Genomic DNA, 26,003 nt, shown 5'->3' with positions numbered 1-26,003 from the left:
GGGAGACTGTGGGACTGTCAGGGTGCTCCAGGACAGTGTGGGGGGAGTCTGTGGGACTGTCAGGGTGCTCCAGGGCAGTGTGGTGGGAGACTGTGGGACTGTCAGGGTGCTCTAGGGCAGTGTGGGGGGAGACTGTGGGACTGACAGGGTGCTCCAGGACAGTGTGGTGGGAGACTGTGGGACTGTCAGGGTGCTCTAGGGCAGTGTGGGGGGAGACTGTGGGACTGTCAGGGTGCTCCAGGACAGTGTGGTGGGAGTCTGTGGGACTGACAGGGTGCTCCAGGACAGTGTGGGGGGAGTCTGTGGGACTGTCAGGGTGCTCTAGGGCAGTGTGGGGGGAGACTGTGGGACTGTCAGGGTGCTCCAGGACAGTGTGGTGGGAGTCTGTGGGACTGACAGGGTGCTCCAGGGCAGTGTGGGGGGAGTCTGTGGGACTGTCAGGGTGCTCTAGGGCAGTGTGGGGGGAGACTGTGGGACTGTCAGGGTGCTCCAGGACAGTGTGGGGGGAGACTGTGGGACTGTCAGGGTGCTCCAGGGCTGTGTGGGGGGAGACTGTGGGACAGTCAGGGTGCTCCAGGGCAGTGTGGGGGGAGACTGTGGGACTGACAGGGTGCTCCAGGACAGTGTGGTGGGAGACTGTGGGACTGTCAGGGTGCTCCAGGACAGTGTGGGGGGAGACTGTGGGACTGTCAGGGTGCTCCAGGGCAGTGTGGGGGGAGACTGTGGGACAGACAGGGTGCTCCAGGACAGTGTGGTGGGAGACTGTGGGACTGACAGGGTGCTCCAGGACAGTGTGGTGGGAGACTGTGAGACTGTCAGGGTGCTCCAGGACAGTGTGGGGGGAGACTGTGGGACTGACAGGGTGCTCCAGGACAGTGTGGTGGGAGACTGTGGGACTGTCAGGGTGCTCCAGGGCAGTGTGGGGGGAGACTGTGGGACTGACAGGGTGCTCCAGGACAGTGTGGTGGGAGACTGTGGGACTGTCAGGGTGCTCTAGGGCAGTGTGGGGGGAGACTGTGGGACTGTCAGGGTGTTCCAGGACAGTGTGGTGGGAGACTGTGGGACTGTCAGGGTGCTCTAGGGCAGTGTGGGGGGAGTCTGTGGGACTGTCAGGGTGCTCTAGGGCAGTGTGGGGGGAGTCTGTGGGACTGTCAGGGTGCTCCAGGGCAGTGTGGGGGGAGACTGTGGGACTGTCAGGGTGCTCCAGGGCTGTGTGGGGGGAGACTGTGGGACTGTCAGGGTGCTCCAGGACAGTGTGGGGGGAGACTGTGGGACTGTCAGGGTGCTCCAGGACAGTGTGGTGGGAGACTGTGGGACTGTCAGGGTGCTCCAGGACAGTGTGGGGGGAGACTGTGGGACTGACAGGGTGCTCTAGGACAGTGTGGGGGGAGTCTGTGGGACTGTCAGGGTGCTCCAGGGCAGTGTGGTGGGAGACTGTGGGACTGTCAGGGTGCTCCAGGGCAGTGTGGGGGGAGACTGTGGGACTGACAGTGTGCTCCAGGACAGTGTGGTGGGAGACTGTGGGACTGTATGGGTGCTCTAGGGCAGTGTGGGGGGAGTCTGTGGGACTGTCAGGGTGCTCCAGGACAGTGTGGGGGGAGTCTGTGGGACTGTCAGGGTGCTCCAGGACAGTGTGGTGGGAGACTGTGGGACTGTCAGGGTGCTCCAGGGCAGTGTGGGGGGAGACTGTGGGACTGTCAGGGTGCTCCAGGGCAGTGTGGGGGGAGTCTGTGGGACTGTCAGGGTGCTCTAGGGCAGTGTGGGGGGAGACTGTGGGACTGTCAGGGTGCTCCAGGGCAGTGTGGTGGGAGTCTGTGGGACTGTCAGGGTGCTCCAGGGCAGTGTGGGGGGAGACTGTGGGACTGTCAGGGTGCTCCAGGACAGTGTGGTGGGAGACTGTGGGACTGTCAGGGTGTTCCAGGGCAGTGTGGTGGGAGACTGTCGGACTGTCAGGGTGCTCCAGGGCAGTGTGGGGGGAGACTGTGGGACTGACAGGGTGCTCCAGGGCAGTGTGGTGGGAGACTGTGGGACTGTCAGGGTGCTCTAGGGCAGTGTGGGGGGAGTCTGTGGGACTGTCAGGGTGCTCTAGGGCAGTGTGGGGGGAGACTGTGGGACTGTCAGGGTGCTCCAGGGCAGTGTGGTGGGAGTCTGTGGGACTGTCAGGGTGCTCCAGGGCAGTGTGGGGGGAGACTGTGGGACTGTCAGGGTGCTCCAGGACAGTGTGGTGGGAGACTGTGGGACTGTCAGGGTGCTCCAGGGCAGTGTGGGGGGAGTCTGTGGGACTGTCAGGGTGCTCCAGGACAGTGTGGGGGGAGTCTGTGGGACTGTCAGGGTGCTCCAGGACAGTGTGGGGGGAGTCTGTGGGACTGTCAGGGTGCTCCAGGACAGTGTGGGGGGAGACTGTGGGACTGTCAGGGTGCTCCAGGACAGTGTGGTGGGAGACTGTGGGACTGTCAGGGTGCTCCAGGACAGTGTGGTGGGAGACTGTGGGACTGTCAGGGTGCTCCAGGGCAGTGTGGTGGGAGACTGTGGGACTGTCAGGGTGCTCCAGGGCAGTGTGGGGGGAGTCTGTGGGACTGTCAGGGTGCTCCAGGGCAGTGTGGGGGGAGTCTGTGGGACTGTCAGGGTGCTCCAGGGCAGTGTGGGGGGAGACTGTGGGACTGTCAGGGTGCTCCAGGACAGTGTGGGGGGAGACTGTGGGACTGTCAGGGTGCTCCAGGACAGTGTGGGGGGAGTCTGTGGGACTGTCAGGGTGCTCCAGGGCAGTGTGGGGGGAGACTGTGGGAATGTCAGGGTGCTCCAGGGCAGTGTGGGGGGAGACTGTGGGACTGTCAGGGTGCTCCAGGACAGTGTGGTGGGAGACTGTGGGACTGTCAGGGTGCTCCAGGGCAGTGTGGTGGGAGACTGTGGGACTGTCAGGGTGCTCTAGGGCAGTGTGGGGGGAGACTGTGGGACTGTCAGGGTGCTCCAGGACAGTGTGGGGGGAGACTGTGGGACTGTCAGGGTGCTCCAGGACAGTGTGGGGGGAGTCTGTGGAACTGTCAGGGTGCTCCAGGACAGTGTGGTGGGAGACTGTGGAACTGTCAGGGTGCTCCAGGGCAGTGTGGGGGGAGTCTGTGGGACTGTCAGGGTGCTCCAGGACAGTGTGGGGGGAGACTGTGGGACTGTCAGGGTGCTCCAGGGCAGTGTGGGGGGAGACTGTGGGACTGTCAGGGTGCTCCAGGGCAGTGTGGGGGGAGACTGTGGGACTGTCAGGGTGCTCCAGGGCAGTGTGGTGGGAGACTGTGGGACTGTCAGGGTGCTCTAGGGCAGTGTGGGGGGAGTCTGTGGGACTGTCAGGGTGCTCTAGGGCAGTGTGGGGGGAGTCTGTGGGACTGTCAGGGTGCTCTAGGGCAGTGTGGGGGGAGACTGTGGGACTGACAGGGTGCTCCAGGGCAGTGTGGGGGGAGACTGTGGGACTGTCAGGGTGCTCCAGGACAGTGTGGGGGGAGACTGTGGGACTGTCAGGGTGCTCTAGGGCAGTGTGGGGGGAGTCTGTGGGACTGTCAGGGTGCTCCAGGACAGTGTGGTGGGAGACTGTGGGACTGTCAGGGTGCTCTAGGGCAGTGTGGTGGGAGACTGTGGGACTGACAGGGTGCTCCAGGGCAGTGTGGTGGGAGACTGTGGGACTGTCAGGGTGCTCCAGGACAGTGTGGGGGGAGTCTGTGGGACTGACAGGGTGCTCCAGGGCAGTGTGGTGGGAGACTGTGGGACTGTCAGGGTGCTCTAGGGCAGTGTGGGGGGAGACTGTGGGACTGTCAGGGTGCTCCAGGGCAGTGTGGGGGGAGACTGTGGGACTGTCAGGGTGCTCCAGGACAGTGTGGTGGGAGACTGTGGGACTGTCAGGGTGCTCTAGGGCAGTGTGGTGGGAGACTGTGGGACTGACAGGGTGCTCCAGGGCAGTGTGGGGGGAGACTGTGGGACTGTCAGGGTGCTCTAGGGCAGTGTGGGGGGAGACTGTGGGACTGTCAGGGTGCTCCAGGACAGTGTGGGGGGAGACTGTGGGACTGTCAGGGTGCTCTAGGGCAGTGTGGTGGGAGACTGTGGGACTGACAGGGTGCTCTAGGGCAGTGTGGGGGGAGACTGTGGGACTGTCAGGGTGCTCTAGGGCAGTGTGGGGGGAGACTGTGGGACTGTCAGGGTGCTCTAGGGCAGTGTGGGGGGAGACTGTGGGACTGTCAGGGTGCTCCAGGACAGTGTGGTGGGAGACTGTGGGACTGTCAGGGTGCTCTAGGGCAGTGTGGTGGGAGACTGTGGGACTGACAGGGTGCTCCAGGGCAGTGTGGGGGGAGACTGTGGGACTGTCAGGGTGCTCCAGGACAGTGTGGTGGGAGACTGTGGGACTGACAGGGTGCTCCAGGACAGTGTGGGGGGAGACTGTGGGACTGTCAGGGTGCTCCAGGACAGTGTGGGGGGAGACTGTGGGACTGTCAGGGTGCTCCAGGACAGTGTGGGGGGAGACTGTGGGACTGTCAGGGTGCTCCAGGACAGTGTGGGGGGAGACTGTGGGACTGTCAGGGTGCTCTAGGGCAGTGTGGTGGGAGACTGTGGGACTGACAGGGTGCTCCAGGGCAGTGTGGTGGGAGACTGTGGGACTGTTAGGGTGCTCTAGGGCAGTGTGGGGGGAGACTGTGGGACTGTCAGGGTGCTCTAGGGCAGTGTGGGGGGAGACTGTGGGACTGTCAGGGTGCTCCAGGACAGTGTGGTGGGAGACTGTGGGACTGTCAGGGTGCTCTAGGGCAGTGTGGTGGGAGTCTGTGGGACTGTCAGGGTGCTCCAGGGCAGTGTGGGGGGAGACTGTGGGACTGTCAGGGTGCTCTAGGGCAGTGTGGGGGGAGACTGTGGGACTGTCAGGGTGCTCCAGGACAGTGTGGTGGGAGACTGTGGGACTGTCAGGGTGCTCTAGGGCAGTGTGGTGGGTGACTGTGGGACTGTCAGGGTGCTCCAGGACAGTGTGGGGGGAGTCTGTGGGACTGTCAGGGTGCTCTAGGGCAGTGTGGTGGGAGACTGTGGGACTGTCAGGGTGCTCTAGGGCAGTGTGGTGGGAGACTGTGGGACTGTCAGGGTGCTCTAGGGCAGTGTGGTGGGAGACTGTGGGACTGTCAGGGTGCTCTAGGGCAGTGTGGTGGGAGACTGTGGGACTGTCAGGGTGCTCCAGGACAGTGTGGGGGGAGTCTGTGGGACTGTCAGGGTGCTCCAGGACAGTGTGGTGGGAGACTGTGGGACTGTCAGGGTTGTCCAGGGCAGTGTGGAGGTAGACTGTGGGACTGTCAGGGTGCTCTAGGGCAGTGTGGGGGGAGACTGTGGGACTGTCAGGGTGCTCCAGGACAGTGTGGGGGGAGTCTGTGGGACTGTCAGGGTGCTCCAGGGCAGTGTGGGGGGAGACTGTGGGACTCTCAGGGTGCTCCAGGACAGTGTGGGGGGAGTCTGTGGGACTGTCAGGGTGCTCCAGGGCAGTGTGGTGGGAGTCTGTGGGACTGTCAGGGTGCTCCAGGACAGTGTGGGGGGAGTCTGTGGGACTGACAGGGTGCTCCAGGGCAGTGTGGTGGGAGACTGTGGGACTGTCAGGGTGCTCTAGGGCAGTGTGGGGGGAGACTGTGGGACTGACAGGGTGCTCCAGGGCAGTGTGGGGGGAGACTGTGGGACTGTCAGGGTGCTCCAGGACAGTGTGGTGGGAGACTGTGGGACTGTCAGGGTGCTCTAGGGCAGTGTGGGGGGAGTCTGTGGGACTGTCAGGGTGCTCCAGGACAGTGTGGTGGGAGACTGTGGGACTGTCAGGGTGCTCCAGGACAGTGTGGGGGGAGACTGTGGGACTGACAGGGTGCTCCAGGACAGTGTGGTGGGAGACTGTGGGACTGTCAGGGTGCTCCAGGGCAGTGTGGGGGGAGACTGTGGGACTGACAGGGTGCTCCAGGACAGTGTGGTGGGAGACTGTGGGACTGTCAGGGTGCTCTAGGGCAGTGTGGTGGGAGACTGTGGGACTGTCAGGGTGCTCCAGGACAGTGTGGGGGGAGTCTGTGGGACTGTCAGGGTGCTCCAGGACAGTGTGGTGGGAGACTGTGGGACTGTCAGGGTTGTCCAGGGCAGTGTGGAGGTAGACTGTGGGACTGTCAGGGTGCTCTAGGGCAGTGTGGGGGGAGACTGTGGGACTGTCAGGGTGCTCCAGGACAGTGTGGGGGGAGTCTGTGGGACTGTCAGGGTGCTCCAGGGCAGTGTGGGGGGAGACTGTGGGACTCTCAGGGTGCTCCAGGACAGTGTGGGGGGAGTCTGTGGGACTGTCAGGGTGCTCCAGGGCAGTGTGGTGGGAGTCTGTGGGACTGTCAGGGTGCTCCAGGACAGTGTGGGGGGAGTCTGTGGGACTGACAGGGTGCTCCAGGGCAGTGTGGTGGGAGACTGTGGGACTGTCAGGGTGCTCTAGGGCAGTGTGGGGGGAGACTGTGGGACTGACAGGGTGCTCCAGGGCAGTGTGGGGGGAGACTGTGGGACTGTCAGGGTGCTCCAGGACAGTGTGGTGGGAGACTGTGGGACTGTCAGGGTGCTCTAGGGCAGTGTGGGGGGAGTCTGTGGGACTGTCAGGGTGCTCCAGGACAGTGTGGTGGGAGACTGTGAGACTGTCAGGGTGCTCCAGGACAGTGTGGGGGGAGACTGTGGGACTGACAGGGTGCTCCAGGACAGTGTGGTGGGAGACTGTGGGACTGTCAGGGTGCTCCAGGGCAGTGTGGGGGGAGACTGTGGGACTGACAGGGTGCTCCAGGACAGTGTGGTGGGAGACTGTGGGACTGTCAGGGTGCTCTAGGGCAGTGTGGGGGGAGACTGTGGGACTGTCAGGGTGCTCCAGGACAGTGTGGTGGGAGACTGTGGGACTGTCAGGGTGCTCTAGGGCAGTGTGGGGGGAGACTGTGGGACTGACAGGGTGCTCTAGGACAGTGTGGTGGGAGACTGTGGGACTGTCAGGGTGCTCTAGGACAGTGTGGGGGGAGTCTGTGGGACTGTCAGGGTGCTCCAGGACAGTGTAGTGGGAGACTGTGGGACTGTCAGGGTGCTCCAGGGCAGTGTGGGGGGAGACTGTGGGACTGTCAGGGTGCTCCAGGACAGTGTGGGGGGAGACTGTGGGACTGTCAGGGTGCTCCAGGGCAGTGTGGGGGGAGACTGTGGGACTGACGGGTGCTCCAGGGCAGTGTGGAGGGAGACTGTGGGACTGTCAGGGTGCTCCAGGGCAGTGTGGGGGGAGACTGTGGGACTGACAGGGTGCTCCAGGGCAGTGTGGGGGGAGACTGTGGGACTGTCAGGGTGCTCTAGGGCAGTGTGGGGGAGACTGTGGGACTGTCAGGGTGCTCCAGGACAGTGTGGGGGGAGTCTGTGGGACTGTCAGGGTGCTCCAGGACAGTGTGGGGGGAGTCTGTGGGACTGTCAGGGTGCTCCAGGACAGTGTGGGGGGAGTCTGTGGGACTGTCAGGGTGCTCCAGGGCAGTGTGGGGGGAGACTGTGGGACTGTCAGGGTGCTCCAGGACAGTGTGGTGGGAGACTGTGGAACTGTCAGGGTGCTCCAGGGCAGTGTGGTGGGAGACTGTGGGACTGTCAGGGTGCTCTAGGGCAGTGTGGTGGGAGACTGTGGGACTGTCAGGGTGCTCCAGGACAGTGTGGTGGGAGACTATGGGACTGTCAGGGTGCTCCAGGACAGTGTGGGGCGAGTCTGTGGGACTGTCAGGGTGCTCCAGGGCAGTGTGGTGGGAGTCTGTGGGACTGTCAGGGTGCTCTAGGGCAGTGTGGGGGGAGACTGTGGGACTGTCAGGGTGCTCCAGGACAGTGTGGGGGGAGACTGTGGAACTGTCAGGGTGCTCCAGGACAGTGTGGTGGGAGACTGTGGGACTGTCAGGGTTGTCCAGGGCAGTGTGGTGGGAGACTGTGGGACTGTCAGGGTGCTCTAGGGCAGTGTGGGGGGAGACTGTGGGACTGACAGGGTGCTCCAGGACAGTGTGGTGGGAGACTGTGGAACTGTCAGGGTGCTCCAGGACAGTGTGGTGGGAGACTGTGGGACTGTCAGGGTGCTCCAGGACAGTGTGGGGGGAGTCTGTGGGACTGTCAGGGTGCTCCAGGGCAGTGTGGGGGGAGACTGTGGGACTGTCAGGGTGCTCTAGGGCAGTGTGGGGGGAGTCTGTGGGACTGTCAGGGTGCTCCAGGACAGTGTGGTGGGAGACTGTGGAACTGTCAGGGTGCTCCAGGACAGTGTGGTGGGAGACTGTGGGACTGTCAGGGTGCTCCAGGACAGTGTGGGGGGAGTCTGTGGGACTGTCAGGGTGCTCCAGGGCAGTGTGGTGGGAGACTGTGGGACTGTCAGGGTGCTCCAGGACAGTGTGGGGGGAGTCTGTGGGACTGTCAGGGTGCTCCAGGACAGTGTGGTGGGAGTCTGTGGAACTGTCAGGGTGCTCCAGGACAGTGTGTTGGGAGACTGTGGGACTGTCAGGGTTGTCCAGGGCAGTGTGGTGGGAGACTGTGGGACTGTCAGGGTGCTCTAGGGCAGTGTGGGGGGAGACTGTGGGACTGACAGGGTGCTCCAGGACAGTGTGGTGGGAGACTGTGGAACTGTCAGGGTGCTCCAGGACAGTGTGGTGGGAGACTGTGGGACTGTCAGGGTGCTCTAGGACAGTGTGGGGGGAGTCTGTGGGACTGTCAGGGTGCTCCAGGGCAGTGTGGGGGGAGACTGTGGGACTGTCAGGGTGCTCTAGGGCAGTGTGGGGGGAGACTGTGGGACTGTCAGGGTGCTCCAGGACAGTGTGGTGGGAGACTGTGGGACTGTCAGGGTGCTCCAGGACAGTGTGGGGGGAGTCTGTGGGACTGTCAGGGTGCTCCAGGACAGTGTGGTGGGAGACTGTGGGACTGTCAGGGTGCTCCAGGACAGTGTGGGGGGAGTCTGTGGGACTGACAGGGTGCTCCAGGACAGTGTGGGGGGGAGTCTGTGGGACTGACAGGGTGCTCCAGGGCAGTGTGGTGGGAGACTGTGGGACTGTCAGGGTGCTCCAGGACAGTGTGGGGGGAGTCTGTGGGACTGTCAGGGTGCTCCAGGACAGTGTGGGGGGAGACTGTGGGACTGACAGGGTGCTCCAGGACAGTGTGGGGGGAGTCTGTGGGACTGACAGGGTGCTCCAGGACAGTGTGGGGGGAGACTGTGGGACTGTCAGGGTGCTCCAGGACAGTGTGGGGGGAGACTGTGGGACTGTCAGGGTGCTCCAGGGCAGTGTGGTGGGAGACTGTGGGACTGTAGGGTGCTCCAGGACAGTGTGGGGGGAGTCTGTGGGACTGTCAGGGTGCTCTAGGGCAGTGTGGGGGGAGTCTGTGGGACTGTCAGGGTGCTCCAGGGCAGTGTGGGGGGATACTGTGGGACTGTCAGGGTGCTCTAGGGCAGTGTGGGGGGAGACTGTGGGACTGTCAGGGTGCTCCAGGACAGTGTGGGGGGAGTCTGTGGGACTGTCAGGGTGCTCTAGGGCAGTGTGGGGGGAGTCTGTGGGACTGTCAGGGTGCTCTAGGGCAGTGTGGGGGGAGTCTGTGGGACTGTCAGGGTGCTCCAGGGCAGTGTGGGGGGAGACTGTGGGACTGTCAGGGTGCTCTAGGGCAGTGTGGGGGGAGACTGTGGGACTGACAGGTGCTCCAGGGCAGTGTGGGGGGAGACTGTGGGACTGTCAGGGTGCTCCAGGGCAGTGTGGTGGGAGACTGTGGGACTGTCAGGGTTGTCCAGGGCAGTGTGGTGGGAGACTGTGGGACTGTCAGGGTGCTCCAGGACAGTGTGGGGGGAGACTGTGGGACTGTCAGGGTTGTCCAGGGCAGTGTGGTGGGAGACTGTGGGACTGTCAGGGTTGTCCAGGGCAGTGTGGTGGGAGACTGTGGGACTGTCAGGGTGCTCCAGGACAGTGTGGGGGGAGACTGTGGGACTGTCAGGGTGCTCCAGGACAGTGTGGTGGGAGACTGTGGAACTGTCAGGGTGCTCCAGGACAGTGTGGGGGGAGTCTGTGGGACTGACAGGGTGCTCCAGGGCAGTGTGTGGGGAGACTGTGGGACTGTCAGGGTGCTCCAGGACAGTGTGGTGGGAGACTGTGGGACTGTCAGGGTGCTCCAGGGCAGTGTGGGGGGAGACTGTGGGACAGTCAGGGTGCTCCAGGGCAGTGTGGGGGGAGACTGTGGGACTGTCAGGGTGCTCCAGGGCAGTGTGGGGGGAGACTGTGGGACTGTCAGGGTGCTCCAGGGCAGTGTGGGGGGAGACTGTGGGACTGTCAGGGTGCTCCAGGACAGTGTGGTGGGAGACTGTGGGACTGTCAGGGTGCTCCAGGACAGTGTGGGGGGAGACTGTGGGACTGTCAGGGTGCTCCAGGACAGTGTGGGGGGAGACTGTGGGACTGTCAGGGTGCTCCAGGGCAGTGTGGTGGGAGACTGTGGGACTGTCAGGGTGCTCCAGGACAGTGTGGGGGGAGACTGTGGGACTGTCAGGGTGCTCCAGGACAGTGTGGTGGGAGACTGTGGGACTGTCAGGGTGCTCCAGGACAGTGTGGTGGGAGACTGTGGGACTGTCAGGGTGCTCTAGGGCAGTGTGGGGGGAGACTGTGGGACTGACAGGGTGCTCCAGGACAGTGTGGGGGGAGTCTGTGGGACTGTCAGGGTGCTCTAGGGCAGTGTGGGGGGAGTCTGTGGGACTGTCAGGGTGCTCCAGGACAGTGTGGTGGGAGACTGTGGGACTGTCAGGGTGCTCCAGGACAGTGTGGTGGGAGACTGTGGGACTCTCAGGGTGCTCCAGGGCAGTGTGGGGGGAGTCTGTGGGACTGTCAGGGTGCTCCAAAACAGTGTGGGGGGAGACTGTGGGACTGTCAGGGTGCTCCAGGACAGTGTGGGGGGAGTCTGTGGGACTGTCAGGGTGCTCTAGGACAGTGTGGGGGGAGTCTGTGGGACTGTCAGGGTGCTCCAGGGCAGTGTGGGGGGAGTCTGTTGGACTGACAGGGTGCTCCAGGACAGTGTGGGGGGAGTCTGTGGGACTGTCAGGGTGCTCCAGGGCAGTGTGGGGGGAGACTGTGGGACTGTCAGGGTGCTCCAGGGCAGTGTGGTGGGAGACTGTGGGACTGTCAGGGTGCTCTAGGGCAGTGTGGTGGGAGACTGTGGGACTGTCAGGGTGCTCCAGGACAGTGTGGGGGGAGTCTGTGGGACTGTCAGGGTGCTCCAGGGCAGTGTGGGGGGAGACTGTGGGACTGTCAGGGTGCTCTAGGGCAGTGTGGGGGGAGTCTGTGGGACTGTCAGGGTGCTCTAGGGCAGTGTGGGGGGAGTCTGTGGGACTGTCAGGGTGCTCCAGGGCAGTGTGGTGGGAGACTGTGGGACTGTCAGGGTGCTCCAGGGCAGTGTGGGGGGAGTCTGTGGGACTGTCAGGGTGCTCCAGGACAGTGTGGGGGGAGTCTTTGGATTGACAGGGTGCTCCAGGGCAGTGTGGTGGGAGACTGTGGGACTGTCAGGGTGCTCCAGGACAGTGTGGGGGGAGTCTGTGGGACTGTCAGGGTGCTCCAGGACAGTGTGGTGGGAGACTGTGGGACAGTCAGGGTGCTCTAGGACAGTGTGGTGGGAGACTGTGGGACTGTCAGGGTGCTCCAGGACAGTGTGGGGGGAGTCTGTGGGACTGACAGCGTGCTCTAGGGCAGTGTGGTGGGAGTCTGTGGGACTGTCAGGGTGCTCCAGGACAGTGTGGGGGGAGTCTGTGGGACTGACAGGGTGCTCCAGGACAGTGTGGGGGGAGTCTGTTGGACTGTCAGGGTGCTCTAGGGCAGTGTGGTGGGAGACTGTGGGACTGTCAGGGTGCTCCAGGACAGTGTGGGGGGAGACTGTGGGACTGTCAGGGTGCTCCAGGGCAGTGTGGGGGGAGACTGTGGGACTGTCAGGGTGCTCCAGGACAGTGTGGGGGGAGACTGTGGGACTGACAGGGTGCTCTAGGACAGTGTGGTGGGAGACTGTGGGACTGTCAGGGTGCTCTAGGACAGTGTGGGGGGAGTCTGTGGGACTGTCAGGGTGCTCCAGGACAGTGTAGTGGGAGACTGTGGGACTGTCAGGGTGCTCCAGGGCAGTGTGGGGGGAGACTGTGGGACTGTCAGGGTGCTCCAGGACAGTGTGGGGGGAGACTGTGGGACTGTCAGGGTGCTCCAGGGCAGTGTGGGGGGAGACTGTGGGACTGACGGGTGCTCCAGGGCAGTGTGGAGGGAGACTGTGGGACTGTCAGGGTGCTCCAGGGCAGTGTGGGGGGAGACTGTGGGACTGACAGGGTGCTCCAGGGCAGTGTGGAGGGAGACTGTGGGACTGTCAGGGTGCTCTAGGGCAGTGTGGGGGAGACTGTGGGACTGTCAGGGTGCTCCAGGACAGTGTGGGGGGAGTCTGTGGGACTGACAGGGTGCTCCAGGGCAGTGTGGAGGGAGACTGTGGGACTGTCAGGGTGCTCCAGGGCAGTGTGGAGGGAGACTGTGGGACTGTCAGGGTGCTCTAGGGCAGTGTGGGGGGAGTCTGTGGGATTGACAGGGTGCTCCAGGACAGTGTGGTGGGAGACTGTGGGACTGTCAGGGTGCTCTAGGGCAGTGTGGTGGGAGACTGTGGGACTGTCTGGGTGCTCTAGGGCAGTGTGGGGGGAGTCTGTGGGACTGTCAGGGTGCTCCAGGACAGTGTGGTGGGAGACTGTGGGACTGTCAGGGTGCTCCAGGACAGTGTGGGGGGAGACTGTGGGACTGACAGGGTGCTCTAGGGCAGTGTGGGGGGAGACTGTGGGACTGTCAGGGTGCTCCAGGACAGTGTGGGGGGAGTCTGTGGGACTGTCAGGGTGCTCCAGGGCAGTGTGGTGGGAGACTGTGGGACTGTCAGGGTGCTCTAGGGCAGTGTGGGGGGAGACTGTGGGACTGACAGGGTGCTCCAGGACAGTGTGGTGGGAGACTGTGGGACTGTCAGGGTGCTCTAGGGCAGTGTGGGGGGAGACTGTGGGACTGTCAGGGTGCTCCAGGACAGTGTGGTGGGAGTCTGTGGGACTGACAGGGTGCTCCAGGACAGTGTGGGGGGAGTCTGTGGGACTGTCAGGGTGCTCTAGGGCAGTGTGGGGGGAGACTGTGGGACTGTCAGGGTGCTCCAGGACAGTGTGGTGGGAGTCTGTGGGACTGACAGGGTGCTCCAGGGCAGTGTGGGGGGAGTCTGTGGGACTGTCAGGGTGCTCTAGGGCAGTGTGGGGGGAGACTGTGGGACTGTCAGGGTGCTCCAGGACAGTGTGGGGGGAGACTGTGGGACTGTCAGGGTGCTCCAGGGCTGTGTGGGGGGAGACTGTGGGACAGTCAGGGTGCTCCAGGGCAGTGTGGGGGGAGACTGTGGGACTGACAGGGTGCTCCAGGACAGTGTGGTGGGAGACTGTGGGACTGTCAGGGTGCTCCAGGACAGTGTGGGGGGAGACTGTGGGACTGTCAGGGTGCTCCAGGGCAGTGTGGGGGGAGACTGTGGGACAGACAGGGTGCTCCAGGACAGTGTGGTGGGAGACTGTGGGACTGACAGGGTGCTCCAGGACAGTGTGGTGGGAGACTGTGAGACTGTCAGGGTGCTCCAGGACAGTGTGGGGGGAGACTGTGGGACTGACAGGGTGCTCCAGGACAGTGTGGTGGGAGACTGTGGGACTGTCAGGGTGCTCCAGGGCAGTGTGGGGGGAGACTGTGGGACTGACAGGGTGCTCCAGGACAGTGTGGTGGGAGACTGTGGGACTGTCAGGGTGCTCTAGGGCAGTGTGGGGGGAGACTGTGGGACTGTCAGGGTGTTCCAGGACAGTGTGGTGGGAGACTGTGGGACTGTCAGGGTGCTCTAGGGCAGTGTGGGGGGAGTCTGTGGGACTGTCAGGGTGCTCTAGGGCAGTGTGGGGGGAGTCTGTGGGACTGTCAGGGTGCTCCAGGGCAGTGTGGGGGGAGACTGTGGGACTGTCAGGGTGCTCCAGGGCTGTGTGGGGGGAGACTGTGGGACTGTCAGGGTGCTCCAGGACAGTGTGGGGGGAGACTGTGGGACTGTCAGGGTGCTCCAGGACAGTGTGGTGGGAGACTGTGGGACTGTCAGGGTGCTCCAGGACAGTGTGGGGGGAGACTGTGGGACTGACAGGGTGCTCTAGGACAGTGTGGGGGGAGTCTGTGGGACTGTCAGGGTGCTCCAGGGCAGTGTGGTGGGAGACTGTGGGACTGTCAGGGTGCTCCAGGGCAGTGTGGGGGGAGACTGTGGGACTGACAGTGTGCTCCAGGACAGTGTGGTGGGAGACTGTGGGACTGTATGGGTGCTCTAGGGCAGTGTGGGGGGAGTCTGTGGGACTGTCAGGGTGCTCCAGGACAGTGTGGGGGGAGTCTGTGGGACTGTCAGGGTGCTCCAGGACAGTGTGGTGGGAGACTGTGGGACTGTCAGGGTGCTCCAGGGCAGTGTGGGGGGAGACTGTGGGACTGTCAGGGTGCTCCAGGGCAGTGTGGGGGGAGTCTGTGGGACTGTCAGGGTGCTCTAGGGCAGTGTGGGGGGAGACTGTGGGACTGTCAGGGTGCTCCAGGGCAGTGTGGTGGGAGTCTGTGGGACTGTCAGGGTGCTCCAGGGCAGTGTGGGGGGAGACTGTGGGACTGTCAGGGTGCTCCAGGACAGTGTGGTGGGAGACTGTGGGACTGTCAGGGTGTTCCAGGGCAGTGTGGTGGGAGACTGTCGGACTGTCAGGGTGCTCCAGGGCAGTGTGGGGGGAGACTGTGGGACTGACAGGGTGCTCCAGGGCAGTGTGGTGGGAGACTGTGGGACTGTCAGGGTGCTCTAGGGCAGTGTGGGGGGAGTCTGTGGGACTGTCAGGGTGCTCTAGGGCAGTGTGGGGGGAGACTGTGGGACTGTCAGGGTGCTCCAGGGCAGTGTGGTGGGAGTCTGTGGGACTGTCAGGGTGCTCCAGGGCAGTGTGGGGGGAGACTGTGGGACTGTCAGGGTGCTCCAGGACAGTGTGGTGGGAGACTGTGGGACTGTCAGGGTGCTCCAGGGCAGTGTGGGGGGAGTCTGTGGGACTGTCAGGGTGCTCCAGGACAGTGTGGGGGGAGTCTGTGGGACTGTCAGGGTGCTCCAGGACAGTGTGGGGGGAGTCTGTGGGACTGTCAGGGTGCTCCAGGACAGTGTGGGGGGAGACTGTGGGACTGTCAGGGTGCTCCAGGACAGTGTGGTGGGAGACTGTGGGACTGTCAGGGTGCTCCAGGACAGTGTGGTGGGAGACTGTGGGACTGTCAGGGTGCTCCAGGGCAGTGTGGTGGGAGACTGTGGGACTGTCAGGGTGCTCCAGGGCAGTGTGGGGGGAGTCTGTGGGACTGTCAGGGTGCTCCAGGGCAGTGTGGGGGGAGTCTGTGGGACTGTCAGGGTGCTCCAGGGCAGTGTGGGGGGAGACTGTGGGACTGTCAGGGTGCTCCAGGACAGTGTGGGGGGAGACTGTGGGACTGTCAGGGTGCTCCAGGACAGTGTGGGGGGAGTCTGTGGGACTGTCAGGGTGCTCCAGGGCAGTGTGGGGGGAGACTGTGGGAATGTCAGGGTGCTCCAGGGCAGTGTGGGGGGAGACTGTGGGACTGTCAGGGTGCTCCAGGACAGTGTGGTGGGAGACTGTGGGACTGTCAGGGTGCTCCAGGGCAGTGTGGTGGGAGACTGTGGGACTGTCAGGGTGCTCTAGGGCAGTGTGGGGGGAGACTGTGGGACTGTCAGGGTGCTCCAGGACAGTGTGGGGGGAGACTGTGGGACTGTCAGGGTGCTCCAGGACAGTGTGGGGGGAGTCTGTGGAACTGTCAGGGTGCTCCAGGACAGTGTGGTGGGAGACTGTGGAACTGTCAGGGTGCTCCAGGGCAGTGTGGGGGGAGTCTGTGGGACTGTCAGGGTGCTCCAGGACAGTGTGGGGGGAGACTGTGGGACTGTCAGGGTGCTCCAGGGCAGTGTGGGGGGAGACTGTGGGACTGTCAGGGTGCTCCAGGGCAGTGTGGGGGGAGACTGTGGGACTGTCAGGGTGCTCCAGGGCAGTGTGGTGGGAGACTGTGGGACTGTCAGGGTGCTCTAGGGCAGTGTGGGGGGAGTCTGTGGGACTGTCAGGGTGCTCTAGGGCAGTGTGGGGGGAGTCTGTGGGACTGTCAGGGTGCTCTAGGGCAGTGTGGGGGGAGACTGTGGGACTGACAGGGTGCTCCAGGGCAGTGTGGGGGGAGACTGTGGGACTGTCAGGGTGCTCCAGGACAGTGTGGGGGGAGACTGTGGGACTGTCAGGGTGCTCTAGGGCAGTGTGGGGGGAGTCTGTGGGACTGTCAGGGTGCTCCAGGACAGTGTGGTGGGAGACTGTGGGACTGTCAGGGTGCTCTAGGGCAGTGTGGTGGGAGACTGTGGGACTGACAGGGTGCTCCAGGGCAGTGTGGTGGGAGACTGTGGGACTGTCAGGGTGCTCCAGGACAGTGTGGGGGGAGTCTGTGGGACTGACAGGGTGCTCCAGGGCAGTGTGGTGGGAGACTGTGGGACTGTCAGGGTGCTCTAGGGCAGTGTGGGGGGAGACTGTGGGACTGTCAGGGTGCTCCAGGGCAGTGTGGGGGGAGACTGTGGGACTGTCAGGGTGCTCCAGGACAGTGTGGTGGGAGACTGTGGGACTGTCAGGGTGCTCTAGGGCAGTGTGGTGGGAGACTGTGGGACTGACAGGGTGCTCCAGGGCAGTGTGGGGGGAGACTGTGGGACTGTCAGGGTGCTCTAGGGCAGTGTGGGGGGAGACTGTGGGACTGTCAGGGTGCTCCAGGACAGTGTGGGGGGAGACTGTGGGACTGTCAGGGTGCTCTAGGGCAGTGTGGTGGGAGACTGTGGGACTGACAGGGTGCTCTAGGGCAGTGTGGGGGGAGACTGTGGGACTGTCAGGGTGCTCTAGGGCAGTGTGGGGGGAGACTGTGGGACTGTCAGGGTGCTCTAGGGCAGTGTGGGGGGAGACTGTGGGACTGTCAGGGTGCTCCAGGACAGTGTGGTGGGAGACTGTGGGACTGTCAGGGTGCTCTAGGGCAGTGTGGTGGGAGACTGTGGGACTGACAGGGTGCTCCAGGGCAGTGTGGGGGGAGACTGTGGGACTGTCAGGGTGCTCCAGGACAGTGTGGTGGGAGACTGTGGGACTGACAGGGTGCTCCAGGACAGTGTGGGGGGAGACTGTGGGACTGTCAGGGTGCTCCAGGACAGTGTGGGGGGAGACTGTGGGACTGTCAGGGTGCTCCAGGACAGTGTGGGGGGAGACTGTGGGACTGTCAGGGTGCTCCAGGACAGTGTGGGGGGAGACTGTGGGACTGTCAGGGTGCTCTAGGGCAGTGTGGTGGGAGACTGTGGGACTGACAGGGTGCTCCAGGGCAGTGTGGTGGGAGACTGTGGGACTGTTAGGGTGCTCTAGGGCAGTGTGGGGGGAGACTGTGGGACTGTCAGGGTGCTCTAGGGCAGTGTGGGGGGAGACTGTGGGACTGTCAGGGTGCTCCAGGACAGTGTGGTGGGAGACTGTGGGACTGTCAGGGTGCTCTAGGGCAGTGTGGTGGGAGTCTGTGGGACTGTCAGGGTGCTCCAGGGCAGTGTGGGGGGAGACTGTGGGACTGTCAGGGTGCTCTAGGGCAGTGTGGGGGGAGACTGTGGGACTGTCAGGGTGCTCCAGGACAGTGTGGTGGGAGACTGTGGGACTGTCAGGGTGCTCTAGGGCAGTGTGGTGGGTGACTGTGGGACTGTCAGGGTGCTCCAGGACAGTGTGGGGGGAGTCTGTGGGACTGTCAGGGTGCTCTAGGGCAGTGTGGTGGGAGACTGTGGGACTGTCAGGGTGCTCTAGGGCAGTGTGGTGGGAGACTGTGGGACTGTCAGGGTGCTCTAGGGCAGTGTGGTGGGAGACTGTGGGACTGTCAGGGTGCTCTAGGGCAGTGTGGTGGGAGACTGTGGGACTGTCAGGGTGCTCCAGGACAGTGTGGGGGGAGTCTGTGGGACTGTCAGGGTGCTCCAGGACAGTGTGGTGGGAGACTGTGGGACTGTCAGGGTTGTCCAGGGCAGTGTGGAGGTAGACTGTGGGACTGTCAGGGTGCTCTAGGGCAGTGTGGGGGGAGACTGTGGGACTGTCAGGGTGCTCCAGGACAGTGTGGGGGGAGTCTGTGGGACTGTCAGGGTGCTCCAGGGCAGTGTGGGGGGAGACTGTGGGACTCTCAGGGTGCTCCAGGACAGTGTGGGGGGAGTCTGTGGGACTGTCAGGGTGCTCCAGGGCAGTGTGGTGGGAGTCTGTGGGACTGTCAGGGTGCTCCAGGACAGTGTGGGGGGAGTCTGTGGGACTGACAGGGTGCTCCAGGGCAGTGTGGTGGGAGACTGTGGGACTGTCAGGGTGCTCTAGGGCAGTGTGGGGGGAGACTGTGGGACTGACAGGGTGCTCCAGGGCAGTGTGGGGGGAGACTGTGGGACTGTCAGGGTGCTCCAGGACAGTGTGGTGGGAGACTGTGGGACTGTCAGGGTGCTCTAGGGCAGTGTGGGGGGAGTCTGTGGGACTGTCAGGGTGCTCCAGGACAGTGTGGTGGGAGACTGTGGGACTGTCAGGGTGCTCCAGGACAGTGTGGGGGGAGACTGTGGGACTGACAGGGTGCTCCAGGACAGTGTGGTGGGAGACTGTGGGACTGTCAGGGTGCTCCAGGGCAGTGTGGGGGGAGACTGTGGGACTGACAGGGTGCTCCAGGACAGTGTGGTGGGAGACTGTGGGACTGTCAGGGTGCTCTAGGGCAGTGTGGTGGGAGACTGTGGGACTGTCAGGGTGCTCCAGGACAGTGTGGGGGGAGTCTGTGGGACTGTCAGGGTGCTCCAGGACAGTGTGGTGGGAGACTGTGGGACTGTCAGGGTTGTCCAGGGCAGTGTGGAGGTAGACTGTGGGACTGTCAGGGTGCTCTAGGGCAGTGTGGGGGGAGACTGTGGGACTGTCAGGGTGCTCCAGGACAGTGTGGGGGGAGTCTGTGGGACTGTCAGGGTGCTCCAGGGCAGTGTGGGGGGAGACTGTGGGACTCTCAGGGTGCTCCAGGACAGTGTGGGGGGAGTCTGTGGGACTGTCAGGGTGCTCCAGGGCAGTGTGGTGGGAGTCTGTGGGACTGTCAGGGTGCTCCAGGACAGTGTGGGGGGAGTCTGTGGGACTGACAGGGTGCTCCAGGGCAGTGTGGTGGGAGACTGTGGGACTGTCAGGGTGCTCTAGGGCAGTGTGGGGGGAGACTGTGGGACTGACAGGGTGCTCCAGGGCAGTGTGGGGGGAGACTGTGGGACTGTCAGGGTGCTCCAGGACAGTGTGGTGGGAGACTGTGGGACTGTCAGGGTGCTCTAGGGCAGTGTGGGGGGAGTCTGTGGGACTGTCAGGGTGCTCCAGGACAGTGTGGTGGGAGACTGTGAGACTGTCAGGGTGCTCCAGGACAGTGTGGGGGGAGACTGTGGGACTGACAGGGTGCTCCAGGACAGTGTGGTGGGAGACTGTGGGACTGTCAGGGTGCTCCAGGGCAGTGTGGGGGGAGACTGTGGGACTGACAGGGTGCTCCAGGACAGTGTGGTGGGAGACTGTGGGACTGTCAGGGTGCTCTAGGGCAGTGTGGGGGGAGACTGTGGGACTGTCAGGGTGCTCCAGGACAGTGTGGTGGGAGACTGTGGGACTGTCAGGGTGCTCTAGGGCAGTGTGGGGGGAGTCTGTGGGACTGTCAGGGTGCTCTAGGGCAGTGTGGGGGGAGTCTGTGGGACTGTCAGGGTGCTCCAGGGCAGTGTGGGGGGAGACTGTGGGACTGTCAGGGTGCTCCAGGGCTGTGTGGGGGGAGACTGTGGGACTGTCAGGGTGCTCCAGGACAGTGTGGGGGGAGACTGTGGGACTGTCAGGGTGCTCCAGGACAGTGTGGTGGGAGACTGTGGGACTGTCAGGGTGCTCCAGGACAGTGTGGGGGGAGACTGTGGGACTGACAGGGTGCTCTAGGACAGTGTGGGGGGAGTCTGTGGGACTGTCAGGGTGCTCCAGGGCAGTGTGGTGGGAGACTGTGGGACTGTCAGGGTGCTCCAGGGCAGTGTGGGGGGAGACTGTGGGACTGACAGTGTGCTCCAGGACAGTGTGGTGGGAGACTGTGGGACTGTCAGGGTGCTCTAGGGCAGTGTGGGGGGAGTCTGTGGGACTGTCAGGGTGCTCCAGGACAGTGTGGGGGGAGTCTGTGGGACTGTCAGGGTGCTCCAGGACAGTGTGGTGGGAGACTGTGGGACTGTCAGGGTGCTCCAGGGCAGTGTGGGGGGAGACTGTGGGACTGTCAGGGTGCTCCAGGGCAGTGTGGGGGGAGTCTGTGGGACTGTCAGGGTGCTCTAGGGCAGTGTGGGGGGAGACTGTGGGACTGTCAGGGTGCTCCAGGGCAGTGTGGTGGGAGTCTGTGGGACTGTCAGGGTGCTCCAGGGCAGTGTGGGGGGAGACTGTGGGACTGTCAGGGTGCTCCAGGACAGTGTGGTGGGAGACTGTGGGACTGTCAGGGTGTTCCAGGGTAGTGTGGTGGGAGACTGTCGGACTGTCAGGGTGCTCCAGGGCAGTGTGGGGGGAGACTGTGGGACTGACAGGGTGCTCCAGGGCAGTGTGGTGGGAGACTGTGGGACTGTCAGGGTGCTCTAGGGCAGTGTGGGGGGAGTCTGTGGGACTGTCAGGGTGCTCTAGGGCAGTGTGGGGGGAGACTGTGGGACTGTCAGGGTGCTCCAGGGCAGTGTGGTGGGAGTCTGTGGGACTGTCAGGGTGCTCCAGGGCAGTGTGGGGGGAGACTGTGGGACTGTCAGGGTGCTCCAGGACAGTGTGGTGGGAGACTGTGGGACTGTCAGGGTGCTCCAGGGCAGTGTGGGGGGAGTCTGTGGGACTGTCAGGGTGCTCCAGGACAGTGTGGGGGGAGTCTGTGGGACTGTCAGGGTGCTCCAGGACAGTGTGGGGGGAGTCTGTGGGACTGTCAGGGTGCTCCAGGACAGTGTGGGGGGAGACTGTGGGACTGTCAGGGTGCTCCAGGACAGTGTGGTGGGAGACTGTGGGACTGTCAGGGTGCTCCAGGACAGTGTGGTGGGAGACTGTGGGACTGTCAGGGTGCTCCAGGGCAGTGTGGTGGGAGACTGTGGGACTGTCAGGGTGCTCCAGGGCAGTGTGGGGGGAGTCTGTGGGACTGTCAGGGTGCTCCAGGGCAGTGTGGGGGGAGTCTGTGGGACTGTCAGGGTGCTCCAGGGCAGTGTGGGGGGAGACTGTGGGACTGTCAGGGTGCTCCAGGACAGTGTGGGGGGAGACTGTGGGACTGTCAGGGTGCTCCAGGACAGTGTGGGGGGAGTCTGTGGGACTGTCAGGGTGCTCCAGGGCAGTGTGGGGGGAGACTGTGGGAATGTCAGGGTGCTCCAGGGCAGTGTGGGGGGAGACTGTGGGACTGTCAGGGTGCTCCAGGACAGTGTGGTGGGAGACTCTGGGACTGTCAGGGTGCTCCAGGGCAGTGTGGTGGGAGACTGTGGGACTGTCAGGGTGCTCTAGGGCAGTGTGGGGGGAGACTGTGGGACTGTCAGGGTGCTCCAGGACAGTGTGGGGGGAGACTGTGGGACTGTCAGGGTGCTCCAGGACAGTGTGGGGGGAGTCTGTGGAACTGTCAGGGTGCTCCAGGACAGTGTGGTGGGAGACTGTGGAACTGTCAGGGTGCTCCAGGGCAGTGTGGGGGGAGTCTGTGGGACTGTCAGGGTGCTCCAGGGCAGTGTGGGGGGAGACTGTGGGACTGTCAGGGTGCTCCAGGGCAGTGTGGGGGGAGACTGTGGGACTGTCAGGGTGCTCCAGGGCAGTGTGGGGGGAGACTGTGGGACTGTCAGGGTGCTCCAGGGCAGTGTGGTGGGAGACTGTGGGACTGTCAGGGTGCTCTAGGGCAGTGTGGGGGGAGTCTGTGGGACTGTCAGGGTGCTCTAGGGCAGTGTGGGGGGAGTCTGTGGGACTGTCAGGGTGCTCTAGGGCAGTGTGGGGGGAGACTGTGGGACTGACAGGGTGCTCCAGGGCAGTGTGGGGGGAGACTGTGGGACTGTCAGGGTGCTCCAGGACAGTGTGGTGGGAGACTGTGGGACTGTCAGGGTGCTCTAGGGCAGTGTGGGGGGAGTCTGTGGGACTGTCAGGGTGCTCCAGGACAGTGTGGTGGGAGACTGTGGGACTGTCAGGGTGCTCTAGGGCAGTGTGGTGGGAGACTGTGGGACTGACAGGGTGCTCCAGGGCAGTGTGGTGGGAGACTGTGGGACTGTCAGGGTGCTCCAGGACAGTGTGGGGGGAGTCTGTGGGACTGACAGGGTGCTCCAGGGCAGTGTGGTGGGAGACTGTGGGACTGTCAGGGTGCTCTAGGGCAGTGTGGGGGGAGACTGTGGGACTGTCAGGGTGCTCCAGGGCAGTGTGGGGGGAGACTGTGGGACTGTCAGGGTGCTCCAGGACAGTGTGGTGGGAGACTGTGGGACTGTCAGGGTGCTCTAGGGCAGTGTGGTGGGAGACTGTGGGACTGACAGGGTGCTCCAGGGCAGTGTGGGGGGAGACTGTGGGACTGTCAGGGTGCTCTAGGGCAGTGTGGGGGGAGACTGTGGGACTGTCAGGGTGCTCCAGGACAGTGTGGGGGGAGACTGTGGGACTGTCAGGGTGCTCTAGGGCAGTGTGGTGGGAGACTGTGGGACTGACAGGGTGCTCTAGGGCAGTGTGGGGGGAGACTGTGGGACTGTCAGGGTGCTCTAGGGCAGTGTGGGGGGAGACTGTGGGACTGTCAGGGTGCTCTAGGGCAGTGTGGGGGGAGACTGTGGGACTGTCAGGGTGCTCCAGGACAGTGTGGTGGGAGACTGTGGGACTGTCAGGGTGCTCTAGGGCAGTGTGGTGGGAGACTGTGGGACTGACAGGGTGCTCCAGGGCAGTGTGGGGGGAGACTGTGGGACTGTCAGGGTGCTCCAGGACATTGTGGTGGGAGACTGTGGGACTGACAGGGTGCTCCAGGACAGTGTGGGGGGAGACTGTGGGACTGTCAGGGTGCTCCAGGACAGTGTGGGGGGAGACTGTGGGACTGTCAGGGTGCTCCAGGACAGTGTGGGGGGAGACTGTGGGACTGTCAGGGTGCTCCAGGACAGTGTGGGGGGAGACTGTGGGACTGTCAGGGTGCTCTAGGGCAGTGTGGTGGGAGACTGTGGGACTGACAGGGTGCTCCAGGGCAGTGTGGTGGGAGACTGTGGGACTGTTAGGGTGCTCTAGGGCAGTGTGGGGGGAGACTGTGGGACTGTCAGGGTGCTCTAGGGCAGTGTGGGGGGAGACTGTGGGACTGTCAGGGTGCTCCAGGACAGTGTGGTGGGAGACTGTGGGACTGTCAGGGTGCTCTAGGGCAGTGTGGTGGGAGTCTGTGGGACTGTCAGGGTGCTCCAGGGCAGTGTGGGGGGAGACTGTGGGACTGTCAGGGTGCTCTAGGGCAGTGTGGGGGGAGACTGTGGGACTGTCAGGGTGCTCCAGGACAGTGTGGTGGGAGACTGTGGGACTGTCAGGGTGCTCTAGGGCAGTGTGGTGGGTGACTGTGGGACTGTCAGGGTGCTCCAGGACAGTGTGGGGGGAGTCTGTGGGACTGTCAGGGTGCTCTAGGGCAGTGTGGTGGGAGACTGTGGGACTGTCAGGGTGCTCTAGGGCAGTGTGGTGGGAGACTGTGGGACTGTCAGGGTGCTCTAGGGCAGTGTGGTGGGAGACTGTGGGACTGTCAGGGTGCTCTAGGGCAGTGTGGTGGGAGACTGTGGGACTGTCAGGGTGCTCCAGGACAGTGTGGGGGGAGTCTGTGGGACTGTCAGGGTGCTCCAGGACAGTGTGGTGGGAGACTGTGGGACTGTCAGGGTTGTCCAGGGCAGTGTGGAGGTAGACTGTGGGACTGTCAGGGTGCTCTAGGGCAGTGTGGGGGGAGACTGTGGGACTGTCAGGGTGCTCCAGGACAGTGTGGGGGGAGTCTGTGGGACTGTCAGGGTGCTCCAGGGCAGTGTGGGGGGAGACTGTGGGACTCTCAGGGTGCTCCAGGACAGTGTGGGGGGAGTCTGTGGGACTGTCAGGGTGCTCCAGGGCAGTGTGGTGGGAGTCTGTGGGACTGTCAGGGTGCTCCAGGACAGTGTGGGGGGAGTCTGTGGGACTGACAGGGTGCTCCAGGGCAGTGTGGTGGGAGACTGTGGGACTGTCAGGGTGCTCTAGGGCAGTGTGGGGGGAGACTGTGGGACTGACAGGGTGCTCCAGGGCAGTGTGGGGGGAGACTGTGGGACTGTCAGGGTGCTCCAGGACAGTGTGGTGGGAGACTGTGGGACTGTCAGGGTGCTCTAGGGCAGTGTGGGGGGAGTCTGTGGGACTGTCAGGGTGCTCCAGGACAGTGTGGTGGGAGACTGTGGGACTGTCAGGGTGCTCTAGGGCAGTGTGGGGGGAGACTGTGGGACTGTCAGGGTGCTCCAGGGCAGTGTGGGGGGAGACTGTGGGACTGTCAGGGTGCTCTAGGGCAGTGTGGGGGGAGTCTGTGGGACTGTCAGGGTGCTCTAGGGCAGTGTGGTGGGAGACTGTGGGACTGTCAGGGTGCTCCAGGGCAGTGTGGGGGGAGACTGTGGGACTGTCAGTGTGCTCCAGGGCAGTGTGGGGGGAGACTGTGGGACTGTCAGGGTGCTCCAGGGCAGTGTGGGGGGAGACTGTGGGACTGTCAGGGTGCTCCAGGGCAGTGTGGGGGGAGACTGTGGGACTGTCAGGGTGCTCCAGGGCAGTGTGGTGGGAGACTGTGGGACTGTCAGGGTGCTCTAGGGCAGTGTGGTGGGAGACTGTGGGACTGTCAGGGTGCTCCAGGACAGTGTGGGGGGAGTCTGTGGGACTGTCAGGGTGCTCCAGGACAGTGTGGGGGGAGTCTGTGGGACTGTCAGGGTGCTCCAGGACAGTGTGGGGGGAGACTGTGGGACTGTCAGGGTGCTCCAGGACAGTGTGGTGGGAGACTGTGGGACTGTCAGGGTGCTCTAGGGCAGTGTGGGGGGAGACTGTGGAACTGTCAGGGTGCTCTAGGGCAGTGTGGAGGGAGACTGTGGGACTGTCAGGGTGCTCCAGGGCAGTGTGGGGGGAGACTGTGGGACTGACAGGGTGCTCCAGGGCAGTGTGGGGGGAGACTGTGGGACTGTCAGGGTGCTCCAGGGCAGTGTGGAGGGAGACTGTGGGACTGTCAGGGTGCTCTAGGGCAGTGTGGGGGGAGACTGTGGGACTGACAGGGTGCTCCAGGGCAGTGTGGGGGGAGACTGTGGGACTGTCAGGGTGCTCCAGGGCAGTGTGGGGGGAGACTGTGGGACTGTCAGGGTTGTCCTGGGCAGTGTGGTGGGAGACTGTGGGACTGTCAGGGTGCTCCAGGGCAGTGTGGGGGGAGACTGTGGGACTCTCAGGGTGCTCCAGGGCAGTGTGGTGGGAGTCTGTGGGACTGTCAGGGTGCTCCAGGACAGTGTGGGGGGAGTCTGTGGGACTGTCAGGGTGCTCCAGGACAGTGTGGTGGGAGACTGTGGGACTGTCAGGGTGCTCCAGGGCAGTGTGGTGGGAGACTGTGGGACTGTCAGGGTGCTCTAGGGCAGTGTGGGGGGAGTCTGTGGGACTGTCAGGGTGCTCCAGGACAGTGTGGTGGGAGACTGTGGGACTGTCAGGGTGCTCCAGGACAGTGTGGGGGGAGTCTGTGGGACTGACAGGGTGCTCCTGGACAGTGTGGGGGGAGTCTGTGGGACTGACAGGGTGCTCCAGGGCAGTGTGGTGGGAGACTGTGGGACTGACAGGGTGCTCCAGGGCAGTGTGGGGGGAGACTGTGGGACTGTCAGGGTGCTCTAGGGCAGTGTGGGGGGAGTCTGTGGGACTGTCAGGGTGCTCCAGGGCAGTGTGGGGGGAGACTGTGGGACTGTCAGGGTGCTCCAGGGCAGTGTGGTGGGAGACTGTG

At 63.9% G+C, this 26,003-nt stretch overlaps 1 protein-coding gene across 4 annotated transcripts in view; it reads left to right on the top strand.

Moving 5' to 3' along the window:
* TRAF2 (TNF receptor associated factor 2) overlaps nt 1-26,003 on the top strand; it is an 80,985-nt gene that overhangs the window by 40,240 nt on the left and 14,742 nt on the right. The window lies entirely within an intron of this gene.

Source organism: Spermophilus citellus (assembly GCF_964194105.1).
Source record: "Spermophilus citellus genome assembly, chromosome: 2".
NCBI lineage: Eukaryota > Metazoa > Chordata > Mammalia > Rodentia > Sciuridae > Spermophilus > Spermophilus citellus.
Note: the sequence above shows the minus strand (reverse complement) of the source record. Positions and strands in the feature narration are given on the sequence as shown.